Source organism: Rhipicephalus sanguineus, chromosome 8 (assembly GCF_013339695.2).
Source record: "Rhipicephalus sanguineus isolate Rsan-2018 chromosome 8, BIME_Rsan_1.4, whole genome shotgun sequence".
Classification (NCBI taxonomy): Eukaryota; Metazoa; Arthropoda; class Arachnida; order Ixodida; family Ixodidae; genus Rhipicephalus; species Rhipicephalus sanguineus.
Window position 1 is genome coordinate 116018212 of NC_051183.1, and position 19169 is coordinate 116037380.

The following is a 19169-nucleotide window of genomic DNA, read 5'->3' on the forward strand; positions in this document are numbered from 1 at the left end:
TTATTTGAAACACAACAGTTAAGTAAGAAGACAGCAATCCGAATGACATAATGAAATAGGCTCCTGCATTTGTGGTTCCACTCTGTTTAAACAAAGTTCTTCACAATAATATTTAATTAACTGCTGGGGTTCTACATGCTCAAACAATGATGTTATTACGAGGCCGCCTAAATGAGGGACTGCATTAGATTTCACCACCTAGGGTTTTTTTAAAATCTGACCTGAATCTAACTACATGGGCAATGCTCCATTTAGCCCCCCTTGTAATGCAGCTGCCACAGCCAGAATTCGGTCCCGTAGGGTCAATAATAGAGTTATGCCTTAACTGAGCACTGTCAGAGTGCTGTACAATACCCAGTCGGATATGCCTTTATACAAAACGAAGAGGTAGTGCAACACCCATTTAAATGTTCACTTGCGTTTGTGCTCACGCAAGTGCGTACAGAAGTGGCTTTTCCACGCAAACGTCTGAGGTCATAAGGGGCACTTATACGGCTGGTTGCCTATGTGCGTTTTCAGGTGATCTCTCAATGTGTCCCTTCGAGGGAAGCTCTGGGGACACAGGTGGCACTTGTGTGGTCGCTCATGCGTGCGGCCACGCAGGTGAACTACCAAATGGGGTTTTTGTGAAAAGCTCCGAAGACACAGGTGACACTGAAATGGCCGCTCGCCTGTATGAACGCTGATGTGCTTCTTCATATGGGACAAGTTCCCAGTCTCATAGCCACGGTAGTTACAGCGGAGGCGGTGTTGCGTCTTCTCAGCGTACTTAGTTACTGGATGGCTGGACCACCCCATTGCTGCACAAAGAAAATAACAAAGGTAAATTTTGCATCACTTTTAACAGTGGAGCTCCTTGAAATTTTCGTTACGCCAGTTTGCATGACCAGCTCCAAAAATAGCGGGTACGTGCCAAGCAGCTTCTAGCATAGCATAGTCATAGATAGTATAGTTTAGCAAGGCGATGGGAAAAGGAAGTGAAAGTAAGGACAGATGTTAGGGTGAGGAGGAGGGAAAAGAGGAGGTGAGAGGGTAAACCATAGCATAACCATGTGCAGCCGTCAGCACTGCTAACTCGAACACTCCACCACGTGCCCTCAACCGGGCTTCAATTGATACCAGTGCTACCAAGCGTTGGACACAGCATGTTTGCAACCGCTAAGGATACATGGAGCATGGGTCGATTTCCCTGGTAAATTTTGGTTTCTCTTCTGTCTGACCAGCGGGTAGCACACCTTGACATGGTAGGTTCTTAATAATTACGCATTAATAATACGTAATGCTTGTAATTGAAGCATATGCAAGTGTTAGTATTTCAAGCACGGAAAGCAAGCCTATAGCAAATGAATAATCATCAAAACTGCTTACAGATCCACGCGAGTCTACTAGAACCAAGGAAAACAACAAACAGAAGAGTGTAATAAAAAAACCAATGAATCAAATCAAACTTCACACAAAATGCAGACACTAGTGAAAGAACCAATCGCAAGAATGTGGAGAGAATGACACAATGAAAATAAAGAATGCGCAGCACGAGGTCAAGTAGAATCTTTCCCATTCAGCAGTGCCATCAGATTATGTTCATGCTTCGCAACATTAACTTAAAAAGAGAAAAACAACAAATAATTATTAGCAATGAGCTAAAAGAGAAGCAGTTACCAGCCACAAGAGCATACCTACATGGAATGCAGTTTTGATACAATATTTAAGTTTGAGCAAGCTGAATTTTTCATGTATATTCTCTTTCAATTGTGGTTCATTGTGGTATCGCCCAATTTATTATCAAAATTGAGTTAAGCAAAATTACTATTTTTAGCAAACATTCTACCAAATAAATATTTCAATTTATAGCGTGATTTTCTGGAGCAGATTCTAATGTACGTGGTACAACATGCCAGAAAAACCTAAAATACACAGAAAAGATCAATAGTTATGAAAACATTTATGAAATAAACGTTCACGTGTGTCAATCACATTGTTCACATACATTGAACTGACTCAGCAGAACCCTCTAATCCCCTTGTAACACCACACATGTTGCTAATGACTTCATCAAATGCCGTGATAAAAATGTAAAGTGAAAAAGATGATGCCGCAGTCTGACAGGAGCTAGATAATATATCTTGCCTTGCAAGGTACATGGCTACACTCACTGTGTTTAGTCAACTCTAGAGACTTCAAGTGAAAATCTGCCATAGTACGTCACTACCACCATTACATAAGTGCCAAGAAAGGACACCACTGTTCACTCGATGCATAATGTCAAGCAAAATACATCTCGAGCTTGAATGTGCGAGAATGGACACTAGCACAAACTGATATCCATCGCGTGAGAGCAAAATAGTAGACATGCTTAGGACGAGCGTTCGTGTTTTGCCTGTGAACACCTTAATCTTTGCAATAGTGCAGTGCCTATAAGAAAAATAACAATAGTTGATGGTGTTTTACATGCCAACATCATCAAATGGTTATGAGACATGCCTAAGCAAGCGATTCCGGATTATCCTTGACCCCCTTGAATACTTTACCGTGCACGAAAAGCAAAGTGCCTGCATTTTGTTGCCTGTCACCACCACCGAAATGTGACAGTCGTAGCTGGGTATTGAACGCACATCTTTGAGCTTAGCAGCACATTTCACCTGCTGGTTACCATGGCGACTGCGATGCTTAAGAAGCTTTGCCGCTGAGCTTGAAGGGACACTAAAGTGAAACAACGAATTGATTTAGATTGATAAATTACCTCTGAGACCTCTAATGTCGTTGATTACACCATCATACGTGTACATGAGAAGAAATGCAAGGTAAGAGTCTCACTTTTAAATTTCTCGCCGACATCTCCGCAAGTTTCGTTCCGAATTTCAAAGTGTACTTTTCATATTTTGGCAGTATTGGCTTAACAAGATTTCCTGAAACGTGATATGGTAAGTCTCTGGTCCTCTCAGAGGACGATTTACTTCATTTTCACCAATTAGGAACTACTTATGACCCAGTAGATCCCATCAAAATATATGACGTCATGGGGTTTGGCGCTAGAATTTCAAGGTGGCGTCCCCAACCACATTTTCTCTTCGCATGTTTTCTTGCCTGCCAAGCATACTCTCGTGGTAAGAAATTTGTTTTCAGTAGTGTGAAATTGTAATTTATTAACACGCGAAAAATGATTTTTCTCTTAGGCGTCCCTTTAAGGTTACATGTTCTCTCATGGACACAACAGTTGCATTTCAACCGTTCAACCAGGGCACGGGGCGGAAAATACTGATCTAGAATTTCGATTTGTGTGCAATACAAGAACCTCGGGTTGCGAAAATAAATCCCAAGTTGTCCACAGTAGTTTCGTCACAATGAAATTAACATTTTTAAAAGTAAGCACCCATAATTGAACTCGATCTACATCTTATCATTAATTTGCCACACGGCAGAAAACTTATTTGTGTTATTTGATATAAGCAAATTTCTTCATAAAGCTTTCTCCAGATTTATCACTCAACACATATATTTAACACGAAAGTATTTTATGCCGGGGTCCACCAAGACTTCAGTGACGTATTTCCGTCACGGAAATGACGTCGAAAAAATATACGCGATCAGATGGCAAAGAAAAAAAAGGTACCGTCAACGGGAATCGAACGCACGACCGCTCGGTCCGCAACTACAGATGCCGGGCACGCTATCCACTGCGCCACAATCGCAGACTCCGGAGGGTTTACAAACGCGCCTTTTATATCTACCACTCTCCCGGTCAGCTGGGTGGTGTTGGCCTCTGGGAGTGGAAAGGTAAAGTAATTCGTCATTGCTGCGGCCTCCACGACTAGCACCTGCAACGCGTTACGTGTCCGTCCCGTTCGGCGCGTTTTCAATAGAAGTTTAAATTTGTCAATGTCTTAACACACCGCGAGGTGGCGACCTTTGCCCAAGCGTAGTAAAAGCGTCGGCCTCGGTCATAGCATCACCGTAATACAAACCAAAAATAGCTCTGCACGCGCGCCTGCCTCACCTGGCTGTAACACCGCGTTCCACGCTAACGCGCTCGCCCCGAGAAAAATCGTGGCCGGGGTACCGAGGCGGCACGACGCGCTTTGCGTTTCCCTCTAGTACGGCCATGGTGTTCAATCCCATTTTAACATGCCGCGGGATGGCGACCAAGTTCTGCGTCCAATATGCGACGCTCTTCGGGCTATCCCACCTCGTTCTCTGATTACGCTTTCATCGTTAACAGCTACCACAAGGGTTTGTTTAATCATTTAACATGGACGTTAGTCGTCGGGATGGAGATGTACCACCAGTCATCAAAGTGGGTGCAAACACGTTAAACGGTGCCATTAGCTGCCACACATCAATATACATTGAGCAACCTCTCTTATATCAATGTACAGTAAGCATTCAGTTACTTCTGTAAGGGCACCCTTTACTTTCGTGTTATTCCGATTTCTATGACGGAGGGATCAACCATGTTGTTTTTTACTTCTTTAAAGCAGAGCGGCCTGTCCACCACCAAGCGAAAAGCCAGCTGCATTTAGCCACACAAAACCCGTTGGCAGTACTGCCAAAACCATAGTGACACAATGTAGGAATCGCAAGAGCACATTATTCTCAGCAATCTGACTAAAGATTGTCATAACAATTGCATTCAATGGCAACAATAAACGAGCGCACTAAAGCCACCACTCAGCTTTCCTTGGAGCATTTAATGCATTAAATGCGAATGAGTCCACACACTATAACTGCACATATTGAAATATCAAGAATTAGCAATGCATTATCACAACACATCATTTTATTTAGGTGACTAAAACACCTAAACAACTTATTTTGTAGCATCGATGTTAAACAATTCATTGCAGCTAAAAAGCACTTATATTAAAAATACTGGAAGGTAACATAATAAAAGTTAGAAGTACAAACATTACAGAACATGGACGCAGCGAAAATATCAGATCTCACAAGAAAGCAGTACATTTTCTAGGGGCCCTCTAACACTTTCCAAGCCCGAGATTTATTTGCAAGTAATGCAGATGACATGGAGAAATGCCTTTCGCATAGGAGTTATTTTCGGGGGCAGATTCTCCGGCGCAGGTGAACCATGGCTCATCGGCAGACGGTGCCCGATGGAAAGGGGACGGCATTATGAAAAGTGGTGGCTCAGACGGGCCATTAAGCCGTTCAGCCCTGCACGTGCCTTTGTCGCCGAGCTCCACGAACTTTTGTTCACCACTCGTTTCGCTGGTGAATCGCCAAGCGGTCTCACAGAGAGGCAGACTGACAAACAACTTGTCCCTGCCGCGACGCCCCTCCCGACAGGACGATGCGATGGCGTGTAACAATTCTACAGTCGTTGTAAACAGGCAGGGGCACCTTGTCTCAGACAAAACTCGAGACAGGTGATCGGCTCACTAGAATAGGCATGTTGGTCCTGCTGCGGTATATTTCAGTCGTACCTTGACACAATGGCTGATTGCTTCTTTAGCTGATTTCCTGCATGATAAGGGCAGCAAAGTGTGAGAATGTGGAGGCGGAGACACCGTCTCTGCGAGGGTGAAAGGTCTTCGCTTCATTGGTGGAGCACAGAAAGGGGTCGGTCCCGCAAGGTGGTCTCAGAGCAGACAGGAGATATTTAAAGGAGAAAACAGGGGAGGAGAGGAGCTTGGAGCCCAAGGGAGAGATGTGGAAGAGTGGACAGAGGTCGTGTTTGGCACCGCCTCTGATCGAGGGATCAGAAAAGACTGCGAGAACTGAGTGTTGATTTACGTAGAGAGAAAACTCTTAGGGGTTTGGAAGGAAACGTCTAGTGCGGATCCAGCCCAATTGTCGTTGGTGCGAGGTCTGTTTAGTAGCCGCCCCGGCCTTTGTTTGTAAGCAAGTGTCAGTGTGCGTAAATAAACGAAAGTTTGCCAGAAACGGAGCAATCAGGCCTGTCCAATCTTTCAATCTGTTACCGCAATCATCCAAATCATCGGGATCACCTCCATCACCCAATCTTAACTATAGGTAAAAACATCGCTGCGAAAATATTTAATATTTTATACACTCAAAAAATCATACAGCTTCCGACCACTTAAGCGTGTTACATTGCGCGAAAGAAGCATTTCTGGTTGATCCAACATCACCACGTGGCCATTCTAATTGGTCAAGAACAAAAGTTTCAAATAATCACTTTGCTGCCACAAAAACCTTGCTCGACATTTGTTTTGTTTCTATTTTTTGTATAGGTGTATACAGATACGGTCACAAAAAAGAAAAAAGAAGTTCTGCAACTACAAGGCACAGAAGGGAACTTCTAGCTTCGGCGCATAGATCAATCAGCACACGTGGTTTGTCTTCGTGCGAAAGCTTCTCTTCTCGCATGTGTACCCTCGTGAACAACCTCATTATATACGTGCTCTACATTCGTGACTTTAATTGATGACGTGAATGTTTCTCACCTTGGCTAACTGCTTTCCTCTCACCCTTTTCCTTGAGGTGCAGAGCCACAATGCTTGTAACTATGGCAACGGTATGATTGGCACAATGATGAACAAGCAACCATGTCCCGCTATGCAGGTGTTTCAGGCTCTGCCATTAAGCGTGCCATCTTACAGATCGGGCAAGAGAGTGAGTACGTGTGAGTGCACAGACTTCGAGTTGAGGGCATTCATTTCTTGTCTTGCATATTGATCTTTCAATGCTCAATAACTATGAATTACGTGCCCCTATCAGTGAAATTTTTAACGCATTTACATGTCTAGCCTCCAGTAAACACAATCCATAAATAAGAACTATTGGCTTGAAAAATGTTAAAAGGCCCCATTGACGTCTAGTAAACAAGACGACTGACGATGCCAGCAATACCGGAGTACAAAATCTAACTGAAGCATAGCAGAAAACAAACAGTAAGATACCAGTCTAAAAATTTACAATTCAAGGGTATTCAAAGATTTCAATGATCTATTCACACCTTGCAAGTTGTGCCAATTGAAAAATGCACTACATGAATGCTGGCAGGTGAATATAAAAAATGCCGTTGAAATTTCACAGCATTGGCATTGCCGAACATACAAAACAGGAACAAACAGTACGTGCCAAAAATCATAGCTTTTTGTTCACTACAATTTTTCAGAAGTCGCAAACACTCATTTCTGATGCCATCATTTCTTTTCACACAGGCGCGCATTAAAACATTCTGTAACTGCAAACAATTTTACGCAAATGTATACATACAACCACAGTGTCACCGTATGTTCCCCCGAAAATAAGCACACAAACATGGACAGCTTGCAACGACATGTAATTGAGCCGGTGTAAGCTGAAGCGCCACAAAGGTGTTTCGGAATATTTGTCAATGAATGAGCTAGAGATGCAGGAAGTTCACAGGAGCCTGGGATCAGTCTATAACCTCATATTGAGTGCAAAAAATGAAACTTCTCAAGGTAACAGAAGCCTACTATAAAAAAATAGGCCGTGCGAAATGGCGTGAGATGGGTTAGCAAACATAGAAAACATGGAAAAAGCACTGATGCAAACATGGCGCAATGTAGTTCTGATTTTGAGAACTCCAAATTTATTTAGCTTTTAATTCCGTTTGATCCTCAATAGAATAGTATAGTGTAGGTTTCAACAGAACAATGATTTTGTTCCTTACGGAGACATAAGAGAAATCTTTGGTGAACAGGTACTACGCAAGTGCTTTGATGTGTTGCTTGAGAAGAACCGTAAGTAAATGACAAAATGATATAAAGGACAGGAGGCATCTGTTGAGCTAGAAAATTAGATAGAAAGAAACAGTCCAGCAGGAAGACAAAAATCCCAGTCACATAATGAAACAGATGAATGAAACACATTTGTGGATCCACACTGTTTATATTCTTAATAATGATGTTTAATTAAATGCGACATGATTATGAAGCGCCTCTTAGTAGGGGATTCCGCATTAAATTTCACCACCTGGGCTTCTTTTAACATGCATCTAAATGTAAGTACACTGATGTTCTTCTATTTAGCCTTTCTCGAAATGTGGCTGCCGTGGCCGGCAAGCAAACCCACGCCCTCTCTCTAGCTTAGCAGAGTGACACTGATTGTATTTTAAAAATTTCAATGCTGCTTAGGTCCCATAAGGCAAGGTATCAAAATATCCCTGCCACTTCAGCCATAAAGGACATTCCCGTAGTTTACCAAGCTAACACAATAGAAAAAAAAACATAATAAGCTTTTCTTATGCTCTCACTGACATCTCTTAATGCGAAGCTATAGTTACAATAGGTGGGATAGTTGATGTATTTTATGCTATGCATCACAACGCTCTAGTGGCAATGTTGAAGCTGCACTGTCACTAATACAGTTATGCCTTAAGGTTTCACACCAAACTTAGCATTGTGAGAGTGCTGTAAAAGACCAGTCCGATGTAAAGTCCTCGAAAAGTATAAAGTAGCGCCAACTGCGTCCCTTCGCCTCAGCTTCCTCTCCTAGCAGCTGCAGCAGTGCCTCTGTGGTGTCCACCAGGAAACTACAGATTTTTCTCGCAGTAGTGAAAAAAGCTTCTTTCTGCTGTTGTATCTGTTTTTGCTATCGTTGGCATAGCAAGTCGGCGTATCGAAGCATGCCGAACCACCGTACAAGCATACCACACACCGTGCAATGATCCAGCAACCACACCAGACAAAGACAAGCAATATGGCGCTTGCACGACCTTCTAAAAAGCTAGACTATCACACTTGGAAGTATAGTCTAATGCAATTGTTGAAAGCGAGCGATTTCTTAGCGCCGTCGACTTTGCAGTGGCCATGCCATAAGGAGCGAGCACTTGCGTGTTCTCATTGATTACGAAGAGTACAATTTTACTTTTGGATGCCACGAAAATACGCCACTTCCTTCTGTGTACATTGCATTGTTGTACTGATCGTCAATCTTTCCATTTTATTTCGCAGACTTTCCCACTGAGCCGCTTAGAAACCCAGCACCCTCGTGCGCTCTAGTGGAAAAATTGCACAAGCCCCTCTTCCAGCCAAGAGCTATGATTCGCGAGCTTCACACTCTCAACTGACTTCATTTAAAATCTGCAACATGCACACGAGAGGGCGTGCCTCTACAACAGTGACATGAATGGTGCGACTTTAGCAGCTATTTTTCGGGGACTTTAGGCGAATGTGCCTCTAAAAACAGGAGTTAGCAGAAGTCCCACTGAAATGTTCACTTGCGCTTGTGTGTGCGCAAGTGCCTGTTTAAGCTGTTTTTCCATGCAAACGTCTGAGGGGGACACTTATGCGACTGGTCGCCTATGTGCGTGTTCAGGTGATCTCTCAATGTGGACCTTCGAGGGAAGCTCTGGGAACACAGGTGGCACTTGTGTGGCCGCTCACGTCTGTGGGCACGCAGGTGACGTATCAAATTGGATCTCTCTGAAAAGCGCTGAGGACAGAGGTGACAATGAAATGGCCGCTCGCCTGTATGGACCCTGATGTGCTTTTTCATATGGCACAAGTACCGAGTCCCACAGTCACAGGAGTTACAGCGGTGGCGATGCCCATGCTGGGACTTCTCACCATCCTCAGTTGCTGGATGGCTGGATCATCCCAGTACTGCACAAAGAGAATAACACAAGTAAATTTTGTATCCCTTTTTGTAAACAAAAATTACATGATCAAGATTAGGAGGCACACCATAGTGGAGCCTTGTAAATTATTTTCAGCCATTTGAGTTATTTGTTATCGCGAACCAAAAACTAGGTATACAAGGATTTTTGCTGTCACCCTTATCAAAATGAAACTGTGGTGGCCATAATATTGAAATGTCAAAAAAAGCTAATGAAACAGACACTAGTGCTAAGACGAAAGACGAAACCTTTTCTTCACTGAATAATGCCCGTGTCACGTGGGCTTTTGGAAGGCCTTCCAACCGATAAACCTTTGACGCAATGGTCAAGTTCGAGCTAGCACACGGGTGGTTTCGAAAGCCGCCATGTTTATAGTCTATTGAGTCGACGAAGCACCCTGCAACTCTTTAAAACCACAATAACCATTGAGTGATAGAAGCGTAAACGGCACAAACGTGCCCTCTCGTTCATAGTGCACTCGGTCGACTCATGCTTACAAAAAAAAAAACTCGAACCAGTGTGCTCTCATAATACGTAGTTTGTTCAAGTGGTATTAGTTGTTTACTAAAGTATTTTTTTCAGAAATAGAGCACAGCACGCCCAGTGCTGTGCTCTGTTTGCCCAGTGCACAAGTATATGATTGCTAATGGTTGGAACATAGTGAAATCTACGCAGATGAAAACTTACGAGGATTTGTAGAATGTAAAAAACTTATTAGGTTAGAAGACACTTAAAGGGCCAGCAAACAACTGCGAGGTCCAAAATATGTAATGAAGCTATAACTGCACACGTGTACGGTGTGAACATGTTGCCGCAAGAATTTTACGCATAAGTGCCATAATAAGGAAGTTACAGGTTATAGAACAACCCGCTTTGGATAGTTTTAGTTTCTCGCTCAGCCTTTCTACCCTTCTCGGCAGCCAAGAGGGGTAGGCGTAGCCCGCTGTCGTGACTACGCCCACTTTGATGACTAACAAGACTTAAGTGATTACGTCATGGGCACGCAGCCAATGACCGAGCAAGGCTTCCCCCACGCGCCGCTCATGTCAGAGTGGCGCTAGGGTCACCCTAGGGGCGCGGTGAAGAAACACGGTAAATGCACGGCCAAAACCGCATCACCGCAGAACCGAGGCACTGTTTTGTAGTGCAGAGAACCAATCGACAAAGACGGTAATAGGTAAAGTTTCACATGGGTAAGCTTACGTCACTGCAAGTACGAGGAGGATTGGACAGGCGCTGGAGAGGGTCATGAGAAGAGTTTTTCGAAATGGAGCGTCCCCGCGGCGTGCAGCGCTGTGGTATTCGCAGAATGTGCTCGCCGTGACCTTCTGCACGAATTAGCGGGCTTGTTTGGGAGGGGTAAAAAAAAAGTCAGAGCCTGTTTACTGGCCCTTAAGGGACACTTAAGAGAAAATCATTTTTTTTTTCATCTTATTATATTGCTCTTTCACAGTGCCAAATCACCACGCCTACCGCAAGAAGACGCTTCGTAAGCGAGAAAAAGCGCAAACGTAAAATGCAGGTGGCGACACCACCTTGACGTTCCCGCACCAATCGCCGCGAAGCCACAGATTTTGAAGACGTCTGCTAGAGCTACGCAGTTCCTAATCGGTAAAAATTAAGTACAATATCCTCTGAGGGGGCCAGAGACGTGGCATACCAAGTTTCAGGAAATTTCGTTGAGCCAATGTCGCCAAAATACGACAAATGCACTTTGAAATCCATGAGATCACATGCGGAGATTTCAGTGCTAAATTTTTGAAATGAGACATTGACTTAAATTTCATCCGCTATTATTAAAGATACAATGGCAAAATTAGCGACATCAAAGTTTTCAAAGTCTAGTTTATCAATCTAAAACTATTCATTCTAACACTTTAGCGTCCCTTTAAGGTTGGTTTTGCCATGAGTGGCTTCCCAAGTTGAGTCTGTCAGCCCATACCTAAAGTAATATAGTCATAGCATATTTCAACTCTGACCTCAGTAACCGAACAAGGTCGAGTCAGTTTTACATCTTATGCTCAACACTGCTCAACATACAAGACAAGAACACAAACAGTACACTGCAATACTCTCATCTTTGCAGTAAATGCGGTTTTTTTAGAACACTCATTCTTGTTATGGCATCATTCCTTTTAACGAAAACTATACATCAAGATGTTTTGTAACTGCACACAATTCTACTAAAACACATACAAGCTACCACAGTGTTACCATATGTTCCCGACAATAACATCACAGACATGAACAGCATGAAACAATATGTAAGCGGACCAACGTAAATCAATTAACTATCCAAAACAATTTCAGAGAACTCGTCACAGAATGAGCTGGAGCTGCAAGAAGTCCGCGTGCGTCTGGGATCAGTCTTCAACGTCATTACAGAACTGAAACTTAGGCAAGTTGGTTCATATTCATCGCGAAATTTCAGTAGCACACGAAAGAGAAGGACACAGTGCACAACCTCATATTGAGAGCAAAAAATTGCACTTAATTCTTAAAGGGGCCCTGCAACACTTTTCGAGCATGCTCAAAAAGCGCTGCCGATCGGTAGCCGAGGCTCCCGAGAACACGCGAGCCAAATATTATAGCGATGCGCACGGCCTGGAATTTACAAAAATTCTCAAAGTCAGCTGAAAATCGCTCCCTCTTCTCTCGACAAATGATGTATTAGTCCGCAAAATATGACGCGATTGTCGGCAGTTCCACCATTGGCTGATGTTATAATCACGGTAACACCCTCATTATTACTTTCGTTGTTAATTTTGAGTTCAATAAGTAGATAATATGTATGCTTATATTCTGTTATCGCGTTAAAAACACCGAACAAACATTAATATTAGCACTTCCGGTCTCACCGACAGCTCGTCTGCTCGTAGTTGCGTGGTTCCGTTTTCTTCGCCATGCGCAGTGCCGAAAACGTGAATATCTCTGTGCTTTTGACCATCGCCGGTTGCCGTTGAGAGTGGCAGCCGTTCGAGTGTTGCCTCGTCAGCTGGGAACTGCATCGTCGGCACGTTCTCACGACCGACCGAGGCAGCCGTGCAGCATGTCTCCGATAACAATGCTGGCGTCCGGTAATGGAGGCGTTTCGGGGTCGTCTGCCAGTGCCGTCTTACGAGGTGGTGTATCGGAGTATGGGCCGAAACCGATCTCAGCTGTCATTCGTTCCAAACGAGCGCGCAGGTTTGCTTCCATGGTTGGCAAAGCGATGAAAACACTACGGCGTTCGAGGTGCACACCCAACATTACCAAACCGACGCGCAGTTTTCAAGCACGCGCGATACACTCGACGAGAACGACGCAAGCCCAAGGGTCGGTTTCTTCGTATACCTCCCATAGGACGCGAAATTCAAACGCTCCGCCGACGCAAGCGCCGACAGCGCCGAGAGCGCTATTGAGTTACGCTCCTTGCAGAAGGCCGCCAAGCTCAAAGGGCGATGACGTACCGCTCGCCTCCACCCCCTCTTCCTCCCTCTCCGCGCGCCGTTTTCTTTCTATTTTATTTTTGTGCGCTTGCTTTTCCTCCTCTCTCATGCCGCGCACCGTTTTTTATTTTGTACGCTTGCTTTTTCTCCTCTCCTATGCCCCGCGCCGGGATTTTTTTTTTTTTTTTTTTTTTGCGTGCGCTCGCGCGCGTGCTGTGCTTGGCCGCGCATTCGCGTTTGCCCGCAGCCAGCAGGTGCTAGAGCATAAACGATGAATCCACCTACAACATTTCTGTTACCTCTTTTTATTGTTCTGTTTCCGAAACTCAAGATTTGCATGTAATGGGGCGCGATACAAGTTCAGGAGAACAGATGGGAAGAATTCACAGTGTGTGCATGACTAAACACAAAAGTTCATTGTAAATTCAGAAATTAAAAAATCGAACACATTGAAAAGTGTAGGCCCTTTCACGTACACACATATAAGACACACGATTTTCATTTGATGCAATACCGAGCAAAGTGCAGAGGAGCCTCTGATGAGAGGTAATCATGTAGTTTAAAGAAATGTCAGTGCATGACAAAAACATGCCGAAGCGCAAAATATGTAAATATGAAATAATATTGCAATGATTTACTTATTAACCGTTGAAATGATACGAAACACAAAACAACCAGCTTACATATTTGCTCAGATTTTGCAAATATACATGAAATGCTGGACACCTTCACCAGATAAACAAAACGAAAAAGATAAGATTAGCACAGTAAGTAGTACATTGCGCTAAAATGAGCAAGACACAATATATAGTACTTGAACACTACTTGAAAGTTAGTTGGTGGCAACGGGATGCAGGCCATGGTCAGTTTATGCAGCAGCACATGACATTCGAAGAAAAGCGTATTACTCAACGACCAGGTGAAATAAGCCTATACGCAGCTTTTCTTTCACAGCGAATACAATGCCTAGCTGAATATAACGCCACTGAAGAGAGGACGTCATGTCGGGTACACTGAGCACTTCATTGTGATAAACACAAACATGCAAAATTCTGCATATAGCACTTGTCTCATGCCTACACATGAATCCTTAGTGCTGGTTTTTCCATAGGTAATAACAGAGACAATATATAAACACACAGAGTACTTCTTCAACCGTGAGTATATAGCATATTCACGCACCGAGAAGAAGCACTGGGGGCAGGGTAGAAAGCTGGTCCACTTGAGTTGCGGATCGAGACTTCGCAGAGCGCTGATTCTACAGCTGTTAACCCCTCCTTGGGACAAACGCATCAGTTCTTGCCTTCTCGAATACTCCGAAAGCGTTTCCGTCCTGAAATAAAGCAACTTGAAAACTGTTAATTCCAACGATACAAATTACGCAGTCGCATGAGGCAAACGTAGTTTCGTCGTCTCGGCTCAGTGCAAGCTGCGATACATTAGGCAGTTTTAGAATAGCGTACGCTATTTTAGCGTTTGCGCGTCACTACGGGAGCCCGCAAGCGGTTAGCGTACGACGTATGACAGTTGCGCGAAAAGCCAACGCAAAGCTTTTCGTACGCTATTCTAAAACTGCCTATTGAGTCTCAGGAACGCGTATTTAAACGATAGCGAGTGATAAACAGGCAAAAAAAAGCAAAACGCACTTCCATCACGCAGTTCTGTCATAGACGCAAAAGTTAAACTATGAGTCTCAAGTTCTTTATTTCATTCCTTCTAGGAACAGCGATATTAACTGCAACATCGTGCTTTTCACGATTCAGCCGTAATTAAAAAAACAATAACTGTGTTGTCCAACTGCAATTCGTAAATGTGTGGCTGCGAACGCAAGCCGCATGCTCACCTTTAGTTTTTCGGAACCTCGAAGAATCTTGCGGAACTCGGCCGGTCTTGAAGTATCCGTGCACCGTTCCATGATGTACGAATGGTGCGTGCCGTTAACCACCACGGCGGCAAGAGCGCACAACACGCAAACACCACAAAAACTCCACACGCCGGCCAAAGCTCGCTTCATGTAACGGAACATCACGAACCTTCATATCAAGGCCGGCGACTAGGACGGGCTCCTGTATGGCGGCGACGGAGCACGGCTGACATAACGACCACTCCGACAAGTCTCAAGAGCGAACAATGACCCGCTAACCACAACGGGAGACTTGCAGGTGTCCGCCAAGCATAGCCTCCCTGCACGGCCGCGTGTATCCGAAACATATCCCCTAGGATGGCTGGGACCCATACTGCGCCGCTATTGGCTGGAGATGGTCACGTGACCTACGTGCGCTTCCGGTATTTTCTTTGTTTATTTTTGTTTGTTTTCAATCAACATGGCGGCGTCCACGTTCGCGTTTTGTTTTGCGCTGAAGCCGTGCCCGCCGTAGAGATGACGCTGAAATGTTTGAGCCTTTTGCTGACAAGCGCCCATACGCCGATCGTTTTACGATGGATGAAGTGGTAATCAACATTAATCCGGGAGCGTGTACACGGCGTCGCCCCCTTTGGCGTGCTTTATAACGCGATCGTGTGCTATTTCTCGTGGGGTTGTCCCTCATGTGCTACTGGACCTACTGGATACCTACGCATGTGGGTATTGATGACAATGAAGACGCCAATCACCTAGCTTCAAGTTGTGCCCACAACGAATGTGACTGCCGAGAAATTTCATGCCTGTTTGACAACGCTCGTCTGTTCATCCGCTGACATCTTCTGAAGCAGCACCCTGACCAGCGTGTAGCAAGCGGATTGTTCCCTCCCCGTATTCGTGGTCGTGGACTTGCCTCGTCGTGACAGAGCCCTCTTATATAAGTTGGCTCTGTATGAGTGCGTGGGATATTATTCCGTCAAGAACGTGTAGACAGTCCGTCATGTGGGTCATGTGAGACACTAAGCACAATTTTTAGTGTCCCGCATTCGTTATGCAGCGAGCACGTGCTAATTTGTGTTTACGTCTGTGTTATTTGTTTTTTTTCTCCTCTTTCTTTCCCCCCTATCTTCATTTCCTCTGTTCCCCCTGCCCGTTCAAGGAGCAGGCAGGCATTGTGCCCCTTTAGGTGGCAGTTGTCAGCCTGTACCCTCTCTGTTTCCTCTGTGCCTTCGTGTTCTCTATGTATTAAAACCTAATAATAATAACAATAACAATTGACACGACGCAAGAAACCCTATAACTTAATTTTGCTGGCGTATGAGTACATTCTTATTCAGCTACGGTGAAAAAAAAAGAGAAAGAAAAGACAGGAGGCACTTTGTGGATATTTGTTCATTCTTCACAACACAGCTCGATGCCGTTAAAATTAAAATTTAGCGCACGCAAATGTAAAAAAAAAAAAACATGCTTCGGGAATTGCGTTTTCTAAATGATAAACTTCCAAGCTTCTGGTAAGTGTAGTACCTCATTTTGAAAAAGGCAGGGAGCAAAGCATACTCTTTTATGTGAACTAATGTAATTTTAATGGGTGCTCTGCTGCATTGAACTACTACTTCAACATGTAATGGGACATGTTATGTACATGTCAGCATGCTATGCACCCATCACAGTGAATTGGACATGCAGAACCAAGTAGTAATGCCAATTGATTGCCCATAGGGCCCAAATATCGAAACCAAAACAGGACATACATTGAAATGAAGGACGGTTAACAAACTTAACGACATGATCAGAAAAAAAAAGAAGCACGAACAGAAGAAAGCAGAAGTCGATTCAAGAAATGATGTACTTGGAGAATATATACCTATATTTTGCAAACTCTCAACGTGGTACATTATAGTAGGAACATGTTTACTGTAAGAAATATGCAAAGACAAAATATACAGCACCCCTAGAACTACCCCCCACCCCCTGCCCTCCAGTAATTACTCCAGTAAATGGATGCACATACCACTTGAATATGAAGTACAGAAATAACGACATATGTCGTGAAATTGGAGCACAGACTCTTCTTTATTAATGTGATGTTCAAGGTTCACTAATGACATTAAAATAGCAAGCAAAATCCCATCTCATCCTTAAAAAGTGTTTGTTTTCCCTTTCCGCTTGTCTAACAGAACAGTGCACTGTTTATTCTGATGTATACATCATTACCTGCCCAACAGCACATATATTTCTTAACGAGAAACCAAATGCCAGCTGGAACCTCTTCAACTTGTAAACCATGCTGCTATTTTTCTGTATATTATCATTTTACACTGACTGCGACTTTCCATTCAATTGTATATTGTGTCTAGTTTTTTATCAGGCTTGCTTATCACATCAGTAAGTAGATTGCTAGTACAATACATTGTTTGCTAAGGCTCAATACTTCGTTAACGATTTGCTGTTTTATTAGCAAAAGTATAATATATAGCAGGTTCTTGATGCAAGCAAAAGTATCTGTGAAAGTGCTTCAATGAACTATTACCGACTCTTCATTCTAAAAAGACAGGGCGTGCAAACACAGACACAAGAAAGAAGTCAGGACACCACAAATGCCGTTTGTGCTTTGTGGTGTCCTGACTCCTTTCTTGTGTCCGTGTTTGCACGCCCTGTCTTTTTAGAATGAAAACGTACCAACTAGCTCAGCTCTCTGTTATTCTAAAATACCGACTCTTGTTACAAAATAGGTGTGTGTTTTCAAAGTAGGTTACAAGTTATATGGACGCTATAGTACTTTTTCTGGGAAAAAGCGTGACAAATTTTGAATGAAATGGACAAGGATGGTTAACAGGTCAAGTAAGCTCTTAATTGAATAAATTATAAGACATTTGGCATTATTTGGCACTAGTGTATTTATTAGACATATATATGAACGGGGGTTTGAAACAGGGCCGTAACTAAGGAGAAGTTGAGGGGGTTCTGACACCCCCCAAAATTTTTTCGTGCTTTAACTTTTCGTGTGACACTAAAATAGTTCCATGCCTTCACAGTGACCACCAGTTGCCGCAGTTAGCCGTTCTACACACGAACACCCTTCGAAAAAAATTCCTGCGTACGGTCCTGGTTTAAAATATGCATTACTCATGTTACGCTTCCTAAAAGGCCCTTGTGTTTTTTATTATGGATAACAAGGCGCTTTATAATTGTCATGACATGACAGGCGTGAAATACAGATTAAGAATGCTTCCAGATTTGATGCTTTTATGTTACTTATAATGAATTGGATGACATTCATTCAGGAAGAGACAAATCGGCATGAGCACTACAATAAGAGAGAGCTGAGCTAGTTCGCATTCATGTTAAAAGACAGGGCGTGCAAACACGGGCACGAGAGAGATATCAAGACACCACAAACGCCGACTAACAACTGAAAGGACACATAGCGGCGGAAAAGAAAGTAAACATAAAAACTTGCCTGCGCAGGCCCAGGCAAGAGGTGATACCTATCGATAACTGTTCAGGATTTTTATTTCTGCTTTATGCAAGTTAATGATGCATGCATCTATCTTGACATTGTCGAGAGTGTAAATGCACGACAAAATTCGATGAATGCGCAGTTTTCTACAGGCACAGGAATGAAGCAACACGTCTGATAGTTCAGGCATGGCGTGTAAATAATAATGGTAGTGCACGCGTGAGCCAGCCGTCAGTTAACGCGCATAAAGAAATTAAATGCCTGAACGGTTATCTCTCACGTGTACCACCACGTGTGTGGACTGATAGGTATCACATCTTGCCTGGGCATGCGCAGATAAGTTTCGTGTCTAGGTACTTTCTTTTCGGCCACTGTGTGCCTTTTCAGTTGTTAGGCGGTGATTGCAATGTCTTCTCTCGTGTGTCTATGTTTGCACGTCACGTCTTTCAACTAGAGCACTACCTTGTGGTAGAGGTTCTAATCTGCACATCTTCAGTTCGATTCAAGCACTTTGTTATATCTGCATTAGTTCATTGCCAAAATACTGTTAAAGTCCTTTTTTCTCATGACATATGGAAGCATCTCTTATGAAACATTTGCAGAGAATTACAAGGAATCCACGACTTTCTACCTTTCTTGGGAGCCCTTACCATGTGAAATGTAAAGCATTATACTAAGCATATTTTAATAAAGGAACAAAGCTCTCATAAGCCTCATTTGTATTTGTACTGCTAGATTCACATACAGAATGAATTTACTCACGGAATCTTGTAACTAAGTTGTCCCATGTCTCATTCTAGATTGGGCCACAGACACTACTTACTTTTCAGTGACTCCAAGGTCAGATAGTGTATTTTC

At 43.5% G+C, this 19169-nt stretch overlaps 1 long non-coding RNA gene across 2 annotated transcripts in view; it reads left to right on the top strand.

The window, feature by feature from the left end:
• LOC125759593 (uncharacterized) overlaps nucleotides 1-19169 on the top strand; it is a 42292-nt gene that overhangs the window by 13076 nt on the left and 10047 nt on the right. Inside the window, exons 1-2 of one of the 2 annotated variants that reach the window (XR_007417217.1) lie at nucleotides 330-519; nucleotides 9262-9306. This is a non-coding gene — a long non-coding RNA (uncharacterized LOC125759593). Of the gene's footprint in view, nucleotides 1-329; nucleotides 520-9261; nucleotides 9307-19169 lie in introns of those variants that run through there. The other variant, XR_007417216.1, reaches the window with a different exon arrangement.